The sequence below is a fragment of the Mastigoproctus giganteus genome, chromosome 13 (genome assembly GCF_048544385.1).
Source record: "Mastigoproctus giganteus isolate SK-2022 chromosome 13, ASM4854438v1, whole genome shotgun sequence".
In the NCBI taxonomy this organism is placed as follows: domain Eukaryota; kingdom Metazoa; phylum Arthropoda; class Arachnida; order Uropygi; family Thelyphonidae; genus Mastigoproctus; species Mastigoproctus giganteus.
This window is the reverse complement of record NC_143587.1, coordinates 165,069,104-165,081,600: the sequence shown is the minus strand read 5'-3', so window position 1 is coordinate 165,081,600 and position 12,497 is coordinate 165,069,104. Positions and strand designations below refer to the sequence as shown.

At 34.5% G+C, this 12,497-nt stretch overlaps 1 protein-coding gene across 1 annotated transcript in view; it reads left to right on the top strand.

Annotated features, from left to right (window-relative positions):
- Nucleotides 1–735: 735 nt before the first annotated feature.
- Nucleotides 736–12,497, top strand: part of LOC150076576 (ras-like GTP-binding protein RHO) — a 103,520-nt gene continuing 91,758 nt past the window's right edge. The window contains exon 1 of the mRNA XM_090387989.1: nt 736–846. The gene's annotated coding sequence lies outside the window, so the exon portion shown is untranslated. The remainder of the gene's footprint in view (nt 847–12,497) is intronic.

The window sequence follows — 12,497 nt, the reverse complement described above, 5'->3', positions numbered from 1 at the left end:
GTTATTATAGTGGTATCATTTCATTACATCTCATATTGCGAATGGCTTTACGAGTTGCCTATTCGGTTATACTTCGAATAAATAACGTTTCCATAATAGAACTATTCTCTTGGATACCAGATGGCCCTGAAACGTCCATCACCCAAACAACAGTTTCAGGGTTGCTATTTGGCTCTTCACTGTGCTAAATTAACAAAATTATATGTTGACATCATATGTTTAGTTCCGAAAAATAACTTTACAAAAATTAGGACAAAACAGGCCCCCCCCCCAAAAAAAGTAGGAACTTTTTGGAATCCGTGCCCAAAATTGGGACGTCTGGCAACCTCTGTTACCTTCGCGCAAATTCTAATCACCGAAACCTATTGTTGTTTTCTGTAAGGATTTCTAAATAATTGGACTATGCAATTCACTAATTTGATCACTTTTGATTTGAGTTAGCATGTGCGACGGGTAAAAATTTCCATTTTCACCCGTCATACATGCTTGAAATGGAAATACTTGGTGACATTTAAGAATTTTGTCGACAGGTCGTTTTCAGTATGTATTTCGTGAAACCCTGGTGTTCGAGCAATCCGTTTGGAGGGGTCACCAAATATTTTGTTACTGATTTTTTTGTTTAATTTCTAGAGATATATATTATTGTTTCTAAATATATTTTGGTTTCTCCGAAAAAAATTAAGTTCGTTGAAAGCACTGCTGTGATTGTTGGTGACCTCTTATTGGCACTTTTGCTATTATTATCCAGATGCTTGATGACGTCATGAATAACTTGTGTTAAGGTACGTTGAGGTGTGGTTCGTGTTTAGCAGTTGTCAGTTGTGAAGTATTTCGGCTTTTTTACCGGTATGTGCTTTCAGAATATCTTCTTTGGTTTATAGAATTACGAACTTTATAAAAATCAACGATTAACGAAGTGTTCATCTTATGGCCAAAAGATGTAATTTGGCGAACTGCTTGAGAAAAGGCTTGTAAACTTTTGTTTTTACTAAGCCTAAAATTTTCTTCTAGTTTTGATAGCGACTAACAACTAAAAGAGAAGCGAAAAATTATATATATTTAATTTAAAAAAGTTAAGTCAGAAATTGTTTTAAATCTTTATCTTTTTGATGTTTGAAACTGTGAGCTGTATAGTTTGACTACATGTTAGTGTTACTGATATAATTTCTATCAGAGTTAAATCTATGTACTGTATTGCTGTTAGGTCTACCAGCGTTGCTTGTTTTCACTTCAGTAAATGCATACCAATTTTAGTTCTCTATGAATGTAATGGTTTCTGGATACTGTTAATTTTTTTTTTTTGGTGTTGGACTAAAGAATCGCGGTTAGCTGTTCATGTGCATTATTAGTATAGTGCAAACTGTTATTAACTTGGCTATTATTATTATCTCAAGAGTGACCAGTATATACAAAAACAAAATAGAAATTCTTAATTTATTTCGTACCTATGCACATCACTAAAAAGAAAGGAAGGCATAGCACTTGTGAGTATCACGTTACATATTTTTAGATACAAAGAAAAGAAAAGCTTTTTTTTTTAATACTCGAAGGACAAGAAAAGTCAACTATTGTAATTTGTATTCCCGGTTTGGTAAAGTTGTATAGCCCCCCTATAATGTTATGCAATGAACAGGTTTTTAATTTTTTTTTTTGCTTCTAAGAACAAAATGTCACAATGATATACTGACATGTCAGGATTTATTCCATTAGCAAAGTTAAGAAGTCTGGTGCCAATGGAAGTAGCTAAAATAATATTTATTTAGCCAAACAAAAAAATGGTCTAAATATATTTACAAACAGGTTTTTAATAATAAATTTAAATTACACGCTGGCTTTAAATTACCACATCATGGAAGGCCATAAGGCCTTCCATGTTGTGGTAATCATGAAGCGTGTGCTATGCAGTGCATAGCACACGCTTCTTGATTAGATCGCGGTTCGAACCCGTGACCACCAAAAACGGAGGATGCAGAAAGGTCAAGGAATGACCACCAAATATTCCACGGAGCAACATGGCCTTAGTTGCTAATGTTCCTAAAAACCAAATAACAAACAAACAAAGCAGCTTTTCTTTCGTTGGTAATTTATGTATCCCAATAAAAACTGGATATATAAATGAAATGTTATTTGCAGTTTTGTAACCCTCAATCTCCATAGTTAATTTTATAGTTCTATAAAGGTTATGTAACTAGTGGCTTCCCAAATTAAGAAGTAAAGAGTATATACAGTGAAACTTCCCTTTAAACGGACAGCCATGGGGAACGAAAATGTGTCCGTTAGAGAGAAGTGTCCGCTAACAAGAAGTCTAATGTAAACGTTTAATGTAAAATTAAATTAAATTATATACAGATTTTGCACAATATTTTTGTAAATAATATACATACAATTGTGCTATGCATATTATGACTTTATCTTAAGAAAAATACATACAGTAATCACTTATTTTCTTCTGCACCTTCTTCCGGCTGATAATTTTTTTTTCAATATTTGTTTGGCGTGAAGAAACCATAGAAAGTCCTTCAGTATCTTCTTCAGCGGCAAAAAACATTTTTAAATGATTGATTTGTATGAGCGCTTCTGTTTTTATCGGTGGTTCATCGTTAATATGTTCTTCGACAGAATGACCTTCCATTTCTTCATCCTCATGAGGAACTTCTTGAAAAATATCGATGATGTTGATATCTATAGCACCATCTTCTGTAGTGAGGTTCGAGTCTATATCTTTGTAGCCAGGGTCACTTGTAGCTGAAGTGTCGTACATTATCAATAGATGTTGAAGTTCTTGTTCTTCTTGGTGCTCCACATTGCTGTTCACAACTTCAATTTTTGCGTTTGAGAAGCCAGACTTTACAAAACAGTTCACGACAGTTTGTTTTCTAATTGTGTGTACTGAAGAGGAAATCCATTGAATCGCATCTAGGATGCTGATTTTCTTTGCAAGGTCACTCGCACATGTTACATCGTTCATGTTTGCAATGAGATGTCTTAAAACATGTTTTCTGTAGTGAAGTTTAAAATTTTTTATTATCCCTTGATCCAAGGGCTGACACTCTGCAGATGTGTTGTTTGGTGGCAGAAAAACGGTTTGAATGATACAATTCAATGTGCGGGGGAGATGCAGCATTATCCATGAAAAGAATAATTTTTTTTGTTTTGACGAATCATGTTTTGGTTAAAGTGACTTATCCATTCGCTCATCATATCTCTTCTCATCCACGCTTTTTTATTAGACTTCCAGTCAACATTCAAAAGATTCAACTTTTTGTCCTTGAAACAACGAGGATTTTGTGGTTTTCCTATAACAAGAGGTTGTTCAAAGTCTCCCAGCATATTTGAACAAAATAGTACAGTCAAGCATTCCTTAGGAATTTTTCCGCCCTGGCACTTTTCGTTTTTTAGACTCATTGTTTTTTCAGGAAGAGCTTTAAAAAACAACCCTGTTTCGTCACAGTTGTAAATATCCTTAGCTTCAAAATCACGACATAAATCTTCCAATTTGACGGTCCGCTCTGTTACAACCCCATTATCAACAGATCCACCTTCACCACTTACGGTTTTCCAAGAAATTTTATGCCGAGTTTTGAACTTGTCTAGCCATCCCACAGAAGCTTTGAACTCATTTACTCCCACAGATTTTGGAACCTCCAAAGCCTTTTCCCTAATAATAGGCCCATTAATGGGAATTTTTTTAGCACATTTGCGACAAAACCACTCGTGCGTAACATTGTCATTTTGAAGTCCAACAGTTTTCGGGAATGATTTTTGAACCTGATTATTTCCGTGTTGCCAAAATTGTTTGAGCATTTCATTTTTTTTCCTTTAGGATGTCGCTTACCTGCGTCTTCCCGATTTTGAATTTTGCAGCGAGATTGCGAACACTATTTTTTTGCCGATCATACGCATTAATGAGTTCAACTTTATCTTTTAAAGTTAAATGTTTACGAGAAGACATTGTGCACTTCACACGACACTGAACAAAACTGGAAACTGAAAAGACGAAAGGCCGACCAAATCCCCCCCCTGCATACACCGAATTCATCAGAAGTTTTACACGTGCCTTAAAATTCTCGAAAAAGGGTTTAGAACCGCGACGTAAACCTTGATAAAATTCAGAGAATCGGAAATAGAAAATAAACACATGATTGAGACAATACGTGGAAGAAAGGTTCCTAGAAAAATGGTGTGAGCTCGCCCTCTGTCCGTTATGGGGAGATGAAATTAAGTGCTAATCTAAATGAAACAGTGCAGACTGCCTGTCCGCGTCCGTTACAGAGAATGTCCGCTAGACAGAAGCTGCAAACACGTTAAAACCAATGGAGGTGAGTTGGGGAATTTGAAAATGTCCATTGTAGAGAGATGTCCGTTAACGAGAGGTGTCCGTTAGGAGAAGTTTCACTGTATATATATATATATATATATATATATATATATATATGAATTAGAAATAATTAACAAAAGATATAGTAAGATGGGAAAGTTATTAACAACGTGCCAGGCCTAATGGAAGAAGATAAGAGAAAAAATGTTCAGAACCTAATGAATTAAGTGGAATTAATGGCTGAATCAACAAGCCAAATCATATTTACAAAAGCTAGAAGGAAGTGGAAATTAATGAATATTAAAAAAATAGTGATGAAAATAAATTGGTACATAGATCAGGTATTTCATCAGGGGGCTACACCTGATCATGCACCAAAATACTGTTTCTATACAAACCCATGTTGATGGAGGTAGCATTAAAGAATAATAATAATATTGTAGAAAAAAAATAAAATAAAACCTCCAAAAACATGTGTAAGGTAGCCCCAACGCAGTGTATATTTAAGTAAAACTGTTGAATTAAGTTAAGATGAAAAAAAATATATGTAACGGGCAGCAGCATAGAAATGGAAAGTAATACAAGGTAGTAAAAAAAGGAGAGGCGAAGATAGCAAGAATAAGAAAAGAAGGAATGCCCGAATCGCCCTTGTATTGCACTAATAGTTCAACGGACAGAAAAAGAATAATAGAAAGTAGAAAGACGTAAAGAGAAGGAAAAGATTTTATAAAGATACTAGGCAAGCTAGGTGCGTAAGTACCCAACCTCTTAGAGGCTTGGCTGTTGAAGGTGTTAGTAGAAGAGGAAAACTAATACCGCTGGCCTGTGATATATTTTTTGTTAATGTCAGATGTAGAAAATATTGCGAAAAGACAAGTGAAAAGAAGCATAAGAAGAAAAATTAAGAAGAATAAAATTAAATACCTTTAAAATTATGTAGCATCAGTTAGTAAAATGCATAATAAACATGATTAATAAATAGAATATAAACAGGGAGAGCTATGATGACGATGAAGTTGCTTAGTAGAAAAAACAATGGAAGCCCTCTATAGTTAAAAGTGAGGAAAAAGGTCCGATTAATAATAATTAAAAATAATAAAATAAGAATTGAAATAAAAATAACGTAGAAAGTGAAAAGGCATGAGCATCGTTCAGAATAGAAGTCATATGATGTTGATCACATTCAAAGTGGTGGAAATAGCACCATTTAAATATACAACCTGTACAATTATCATGTTAATGCTAATCAAAATGAGACATAGTGAATCCGAATTTTTGTTTAATGGAGTTAGAAAGATTTTTAATAATACAATTTATAAAATTAATTGGAATATCATTGACACATAATTTTGTGTAAAGGCCGTTTAAAGCTTTGACAAAAAGTGCTTGATGGCTGCTAAGATATGCAAGATGTATAATTTTGTATGAATGATATTTTTATGAACTCTAATGGAAATATTAGAATTCCAATTAAATAATGTTGAAATTAAATTGACTTCTTTTATCAAATACTTCCAAGGTATGGTGAAGAGGGGAACTATTTAAAGTAATGTTTAGATCGAGAAAGTTTGCATGTTGGTTACCATTATTTTCTTTATTTAAGGTAAGTTCAGTAGGATATATAAATTTTGCAATATTTTCAAAATGATTATTTAAAATCAAGATGTCATCAACATATCTAAATGCAAAAAAGTTAAGGTTTGGATTGTTATGAGTATAAAGATCTTCATAGTAGTGAAGAAATAAGTTAGAAACTATCCTGGAAATTTTGTGAGCCCATGGGAACTCTTATAGATTGTCTATAGGTACTAATGCCATCGTAAATGTAAATTGTTCAGAATACATAGGTTGATATAATTATTCCAGACCATCTTATCCACGGGTAGAACATGCTTGTATTTAAGATATAATTGATTAAGCACAGAGATAATTAAATGATGTGGCAAGGAAGTAAATAAGTTAGTCGTAAGCTTCAATACTAAAGATGTTGGCATTAGAATTAAAGATTTTAATGATGTTGCGATTATTATTAATGATCCAGGTGGATGGAATATTAATGAAGATAGTAGTTAGTAGTTTAAAATTGTTTACTTGGAAGATAACAGCTGCTTTTTTTTGGCACTAGTAATGAATCTAAAGCCAATGGGATGTTTATGGAACTTGGCTATCATATATAAGAATGGTAATGTAGAGCTGCGAGTTTTAGCATTAGCATTAGTAGAGGCATATGATGCAAGAAAGCAAGCTTATTCAGCATCAGCCAAAAAAAAAAAAAAACACACACCACTCCCATTTCACCCCTCCGTTCGTTTGAAATACCTGTCCAGTTGAGCTTTAAATTTGTTATATAGTTTTTTATTATATAATATCGGTGTAAATACACCATAGTTAACCCATAGATTTTTTGTGTAAAGTTTTTTTATGTAAAGGTATAAGTTTTTTGATGGTCATATTAATGCCAAGATTACAGCGTAAAAAGGTGGTACTGATGTCGACTTCCTTTTTGAGAGTAGTATAGTAAAATTGCGAAGTTGTTAGAAGCTTTATCTACAGGGGTGATGACAAATTTTTCTTGTAGATCTGAGATGGCATTTTTGAGATTAGAGTGCCTAATATGCGAATTATTATAAATGTTGTAAGTTTTTGAAACTGACTTTATAATATCTTGATATACAACATTTATCCAGTTATAGAATGGCTTCATGGGGTATTGTATACTTCTGAGCTAACTTGTTGCAAAAATTTAAGATATTGAGATATAAGTCACTGTATATATTATTTAAATAGGCTTTATGAATAGGTCTAAATTTGAATCCTTTTTCCGTGGCCAATTTGAGGGAGATGTTATTGACAATATCCAAATTGCCAGTGATAATATGTCCATGTTGTTTGTGAGTTATTACAGTAATATGGAAGATCCGAAAGTTGCAAATTGGCTAAATTGGTAGCTAAAGTTTTATAATTGCAAATTTTGAGTCCGATAAGAGACTCACAGTTGAAACAGTGATGAATGTTAAACCTGAAATTATTATAAAATGGGAGGAGATTATTACTATTATTTAGCGAATGATGCCAAGGAATTTTGTCAAACCATTTGTGTGTAAATTTAATAATACAGTATTCATTACTATTTGTAGTAATGGAGCCTAGTCTAAAAAGAGAGATCTAAAATGTGTTTAAGTTGGACATTTTTGAATTTAAAATTATTAATATATAAAGTTAGGGCTTTTAGTGTAGAGTTTTTGATGTTAAAAAGAAAAAGAGAAATTTTATGCACATCAAGAATGGTATTATCCCATGAGCAAATAATATCATTGAAATTGTGCCAAATGTCTGAAATGTCGGTTTGACTTATTCCCACGTTTGTGTCTGCATTTATTGTTGAGAAAATGACTAAGATGGAATAGATTGTAAATGCAATGGCTGGTGTTTAAACAACCAATACTAAATAAAATTTTGTTAAAAAATGTATTATTTAAACCATATGGATACGACTTATAAGCACACATGAATAAATTTCCACAGTAATCTCAAAGGACGTTATCGTGGATGATAGCAATAATTTTGACGTTATTAAAACCATGATGGTGGAAGAGTTCAATTTCAACCATATGTAAGATTTTTGCTTTTGGATCTGTGTCCGTTGATTTGCGCTGTATCCCACTCCTGAGGATACTGTGTTAAATATTAAACAGGAGACTCATACGTTTAACCCAAACCACTTTGATTCTGTACCCATACATACTACACATATTCTAAACCAAACTATCTTTTAGAAAATGTTCAGACAAACGATGTCTTACTTGTCCCATGATGGATAATTCCATTTCCACTCCGTTTTGTAAAACCAATAATGTCATATATTTACTTACTTGTAATACATGTAATATTAAATATGTTGGCCAAACTTCAAATTCTCTTAATATTAGAATCAATAGACACAGATCCAAAAGCAAAAATCTTACATTTGGCAATAATTTTTATATTGAAATTGAACTCTTCCACCATCATGGTTTTAACTACGTCAAAATCAAAATTATTGCTGTCATCCATGATAATGTCCTTTGGGATTACTGTGGGATACTTATAAGCACATTCATGTGTGCTTATAAGTCGTTGTATCCATATGGTTTAAACGATACATTTTTTAATAAAATTTTATTTAGTATTGGTTGTTTAAACACCAGCCAATGTGTGCTTATAAGTCGTATCCATATGGTTTAAATAATACATTTTTTAACAAAATTTTATTTAGTATTGGTTGTTTAAACACCAGCCATTGCATTTACAATCTATTCCATCTTAGTCATTTTCTCAACAATAAATGCAGACACAAACGTGGGAATAAGTCAAACCGACATTTCAGACATTTGGCACAATTTCAATGATATTATTTGCTTATGGGATAATACCATTCTTGATGTGCATAAAATTTTTTTCTTTTTAACATCAAAAACTCTACACTTTTATATTAATAATTTTAAATTCAAAAATGTCCAACTTAAACACATCATTTTAGATCTCTCATTTTAGACTAGGCTCCATTACTACAAATAGTAATGAATACTGTATTATTAAATGTACACACAAATGGTTTGACAAAATTCCTTGGCATCATTTGCTAAATAATCGTAATAATCTCCTCCCATTTTATAATAATTTCAGGTTTAACATTCATCACTATTTCAACTATGAGTCTCCTATCGGACTCAAAATTTGCAATTATAAAACTTTAGCTACTAATTTAGGCAATTAGACTTTCGGATCTTCCATGTTACTGTAATAACTCTATATATGCCCCTTTCAGAGACAAACACCATGGACATTTTATCACTGGCAACTCGGATATTGTCAATAACATCTCCCTCAAATTGGCCATGGAAAAAGGATTCAAATTTAGACCTATTCATAAAGCCTATTTAAATAATATATACAGTGACTTATATCTCAATATCTTAAATTTTTGCAACAAGTTAGCTCAGAAGTATACAATACCCAATGAAGCATTCTATAACTGGATAAATTTTGTATATCAGGATATTATAAAGTCAGTTTCAAAAACTTACAACATTTATAATAATTCGCATATTAGGCACTCTAATCTCAAAAATGCCATCTCAGATCTACAAGAAAAATTTGTCATCACCCCTTCTAACAACTTCGCAATTTTTTGTAAGCAATTTTACTATACAGTAAACCCCTGCTATTCGCGGTATCTGAATTCGCGTATTCGCGGTCACTGATTTAATATAAAATGAAACCTAAAAAAATGTGAATTTTAAAGTGCCGTGAACATTTTCCGCCATAAAAAAAACATGGGAGTGGCTAAAATGATCTTTCCCAGTTAAAACAGTGCTCAGTAGTGGGTGGGGGAGAGGGGTGACAAAATGGCGAGCGTGGATGTTTCTCACTAATCCTTGTTCAGTATGTGTCATGCGCTTTTTAGCATTAGCATTAGTAGAGGCATATGATGCAAGAAAGCAAGCTTATTCAGCATCAGCCAAAAAAAAACCAAAAAAAAACCACTACTCCCATTTCACCCCTCCGTTCGTTCAATATACCTGTCCAGCTGAGCCTTAAATTTGTTTAGGCTATCAACTTCAACAACAAGCGATGGGAGTCTATTCCACAAACCAACTGCCCGCTGGCTAAAGGCAAATTTCCGCACATCTATCCGACATCCGTCCTTCCTCAATTTGAATTTATGCCCTCTCAGGTGATTATTCTGAGCAAGAGGAAGAATCCCATCGGCATTGAGCATGCTCAAGCCATTCAAAGCCTTATACACCTCTATCAGATCACCTCGCCGATGCCTAGTCTCCAGGCTCTGTAATTTGCAAAACTTAAGCCTTTCTTCCTAAGAGCAACCCTTTGTTCCATTCACTAATCTTGTCCCCTTCTCTGTACTCGTTCCAGCAGCTCTACATCCTTCTTGAAATGAGGCCTCCAGACCTGTATACAGTACTCAAGGTGTGGCCTGACCAATGCCTTATACAAGGGAATAATCACATCCCTGTCCTTGCTAGAAAAATTCCTTTATATCATTGACAAGACACCATGAGCTACTCTTGCACTCGTCTGCACTGCTCAGAGAACTTCATATCTGCCTGCACAATTACGCCCAGGTCCTTTTCATTCTCTACCACTGTCAGCGTAGTACCACAGAGTTGATATGTTGATCTGGGGTTACTGTTTCCCATATGTAGTACTTTACATTTGTCAATGTTAAACTTCATTTGCCACCTCTCAGCCCATCTGCTCAACCTTTCCAGATCCTGTTGCAGCAGCATAGTATCAGTAGTGTCCTTAACAACCCTGCCAACCTTGGTATCGTCTGCAAACTTGGACATTAAGCCTGATACACCATCATCAATATCATTTATAAATACAGAAAACAACAATGGACCCAACACTGAACCCTGAGGAACTCCACTAATAACATTAGTCCACGTTGAGCAGTGTCCATTGATTACCACTCTCTGTCTTCTGCCACTCAACCATCCCTTTATCCAAAGCAGCAATTTGCCTCCAATGCCACACTGCTCCAATTTGTGCAGCAGTCTTCCATGCGCGACAGTATCAAAAGCCTTTCTAAGATCCAAATATATAATATCAAAGTTATTCCCTGCATCCAGTTCTTTTGTGACTACATCATAGTATCCAATCAAATTGGTCAGGCAAGACCTGCCCTTAACAAAACCATGCTGCGTCTGAGCTATAACTGAATTCTTGTCTAGATGATCCTGCAGTGCTTCTTTAACCAGTGCCTCCATTAATTTACCTGGAACAGAAGTTAAACTAACAGGTCTATAATTACTTGTTAGCCTTTGATCCTCCTTTGTGAATTGGGGTTACATTTGCACATCTCCAGTCTAGGGGTACCTCCCCTGAGTCCAAAGAAGCTCTCATAATTATGGCTAGGGGTTTGCTTACTTCCTTTGCTGCCTCCTTTAATATAACTGGATAGATCCCATCCACCCCAGGTGCCTTTTTTATGTTTATCCTCAACAATCTCTCCTCCACTTTCCTCTCAGTTATTACAAAATCATCCAGCTCACTGCCAATGTTTACTTTACCTACATCATTCTCCTTCCTGAATAACTCCTCATGCGTGAATGTAGATGCAAAATAATCATTTAGATTGTTAGCCACCTGAGCTGGATCATGACTGTTGAACCATCAACATCCAGTGGACCAATCTGATTCATCCCTTTCCTTCTTGAGTTTAAATAGGTAAAGAACTCTTTTCTGTTTTTCTTTGCATCCTTTGCCAAGGATTTCTCATAATCTGCCTTTGCCTGCCTAATCTCCTTTGTGACTTGGTTACAGACCAACTTATATCTATCATAGGCTTCCATGTCACCCATTAATTTGTATGTATCCCATGCATTTTTCTTCTCTGCCATATGTCTCATTAGTTCATCTGACAACCATTTAGGCCTGAACCTTGAACAATATTTCTTGGTTGGTATGTAAAGCCTGGTAGCTTCCAAGATTAGTTCCTTGAATGCTTCCCATTTTGAATTTGCTGTTGGTAACATCATCAGTTGGTCCCACTGTATAGAATTTAAATACTGTCTCAGACCATCATAGTCGCCTTTACGAAAGCAAAAACCCTTCCCTTTACCTCTGATGGTAGTTACCTCCTTGAGTAAATCCCACTTCAGCACACTGTGATCACTGCCACCCAGTGGTTCCTTTATCTGCAGATTCCTAATGCATGAAGAATCACTACTGATAATCAGATCAAGATTATTACTCCCTCTAGTTGCCTCCCGAACATGCTGGTGTAGAAAACAATCATCCAATAAATCCACAAAAGCCTTGCTAGTGTGTGAGTGACCAACCCACAAATTCCAGTCAATATCTGGGAAATTAAAATCCCCCATTATAAGACTCTCTGATTTACTGGCCCATTCTATTTCCCTGTACAGTATCTTATTATACTCATCAGAGTCATTAGGCCTATAGCACACTCCTACTCTCAATTTTGATTTACCTATGCTTATGTCACACCATGGAAGGAAGGTTTTTCATGGAAGGTTTCGTCGTTCGCTTTTAATTTATATGCTTATAAATTGAATAAATTTATATGCTTACAAAAGTGACAAATCTACCGTTTTGCAGTGTAAAACAGACTTTATCAAGTGTGTTAATGGAAGAAAGTGACTTTATTGTG